This window comes from Otolemur garnettii, unplaced genomic scaffold (genome assembly GCF_000181295.1).
Source record: "Otolemur garnettii isolate 467f Iridium unplaced genomic scaffold, OtoGar3 scaffold00142, whole genome shotgun sequence".
NCBI classification, from domain to species: Eukaryota; Metazoa; Chordata; class Mammalia; order Primates; family Galagidae; genus Otolemur; species Otolemur garnettii.
Window position 1 is genome coordinate 1,806,787 of NW_003852537.1, and position 2,573 is coordinate 1,809,359.

The following is a 2,573-nucleotide window of genomic DNA, read 5'->3' on the forward strand; positions in this document are numbered from 1 at the left end:
CCTCCCTCCCTCCCTCCTTCACTCCCTCTCTCCCTGGTAGAAGGAACCTGGGTAGGGTGCTGTGGCATCAACTCTAACTCCTGGCCTCAAGACAGTCTCCTACCTCAGCCTCCCAAGTAGTTGGGACCATAGACGCCCGCCACAATGCCTGGCTGTGTTTTGGTTGCAGCCATCATTGTTGTTTAGCGGGCCCGGGCTGGATTCGAATCCACCACCTTAAGTGTATGTGGCTGGTGCCTTAGCCACTTGAGCCACAGGCGCTGAGCCCAAGTCAGGGCTTTTCTCCTACAAAGAGCTGGTTATTAAACATTTACTCAGCATATTAATGATTAGTACTTACTCTTCCTGGATAATGCAAAGGCTTTAGAATACCATACTATTATTATTCTTCTCCACTGTTATATGCTATTCTTGCCATACATTTTAATTTTATAGTACATACCATGCATTTGCCATTTTCTGAAGTTCCTTTGGGATTATTTCTCTGATCAGCATGTTGTTTTGACTGGTTCTCATTTATCCTCTTGTCTTATTATGCTTGGTTATAAGTGTTGTGTCTATCAATTTATTTTAAAAATTACATAGCAATATTTCAGTAGTTATATAGCAGTGATTTAATCTTTGCCCAAGTAAGGCAAAATTTTCATTTTGCTAGTTGCCTAAGGGTGCTGATAATCTGAGATCACTTTAATTTAATTTAATTTAATTTTAATTTATTTATTTTTTTGAGACAGAGCCTCAAGCTGTCACCCTGGGTCGAGTGCCATGGCTTCACTGCTCACAGCAACCTCTAACTCCTGGGCTCAAGCGAATCTCCTGCCTCAGCCTCCCAAGTAGCTGGGACCACAGGTGCCTGCCACAACGCCTGGCTTTTTTTTTTGGTTGCAGCCATCATTGTTGTTTGGTGGGCCCGGGTTGGATTCGAACCCGCCACCTTAGGTGTATATGGCTGGCGCCTTAGCCACTTGAGCCACAGGCGCCGAGCCTTAATTTAATTTTAAGGCTTGAGATTTTCTGGGTCATCCAGAATTGGAATGTAGGCTCCAATCTTTGGGAAGAATGTTAATCTTCAAATGTTTTATTCCTAGTATACCAAATCAAAGCACAGCTGTGATGTTTAAACAAAACAAAACAAAAACTGTTCCCCTACTCACACTTATGGCACAAAATATGTGGGTTTTTTTCCCCTACCTGTATCAACCAATCTTCCTGGAAGTCTCTGGTCACTAACCAGATGTCCTACAATTTAATTCAATTCTGACATTGACTATCCAGAGTCAGTGCAGAATCCCCTAAGGCAGTGGTTCTCAACCTGTGGGTCATGACCCACAGGAACTGTATTAAAGGGTTGGGGCATTAGGAAGGTTGAGAACCACTGCCCTAAGGGCTCAGTCCCAACAAGATTGCTCTTCTCTTCAGATGCAAGTTGCAAGTTCATACTTTTTGCTAGCTATAAATCAGGGGTTCCCATGACTCCCTCCTTGGGTTCAATAATTTCTAAAACAGAACTCAGGAAAATAGTTTACTTACTATTAATGGTTTATTATAAAGGCAACAACTCAGAATGTTGTTGCCAAATGGATGAAGTACATAAGGCAAGGTATATGGGAAGAGACATAGAGCTTCTTCCTCTTATCTGGCTGGGCGTGCCACCCTCCCAGCATCTCCATATGTTCACTATCCTAGAAGCTCTCCAAACCTTATCATTGAAGGTATTTCTGGATGTTCTGTTACATAAGCATGATGGATTAAATCATTCACCATTGACAATTGAAATAAATCTCCAACCCCTTTCCCCTCCCTGTAAATTGGGGCTGGGGCGGGACTGAAAGTTCCAACCCTGTAATTGAGGGATTGGTTCCTCTGGCAACAAGTTTAATTCTGGAGCCATCTAGGACCCTCATCCAGCTATCATCTCATTATCCTGCAAAAAGACACTTTTACCACTGCAGAGAGTCCAAGGGTCTTAACAGCTTCTGTGTCAGAAACTGGTAGCTAAGACCAAATATTCTAACAAAAGATGCTTGTATCATCCCTATCATGCAGGATATTAATAAGAGTTTTAGAAGCTCTGTGTCAGGAATGCAGGGTGAAAAGACCAAATATATATTCCTTATTATGAATTGATCATTTTATGTGTTATCTTGGTTGGGCCACAGGTTGCCCAGATATTTGGTCAAAGGTTATTCTGGGTGTTTCTATGAGGGTGTTTTTGTATGAGGTTGACCTTTAAATCAATGAATTCAATAAAGTAGATTGTCCTCCCTAAGTTGGGTGGGCGTCATTCAATCAGTGGAAGGCTTGAATAGAACAGAAGATTGATCCTCTGCCAAGTAAGAGAGAATTCTCCTGCCTGATGATCTTCAAACTGGTAAATCAACTTTTGTCTGGTTCTACAGAAGCTTCCAGCCTTCAGACTTGAAATAAGATGCTCACTCTGATTTTGGACTTGCTAACCTTCATAATCATGTGAGCCAATTCATTCTCTTCCCCCCACCTCCCTCTCTGTCTCTCTCTATATGTATATATTCTGTTTGTCTGGAAAACTCTGGCTAATATAACAGGCATTTGCC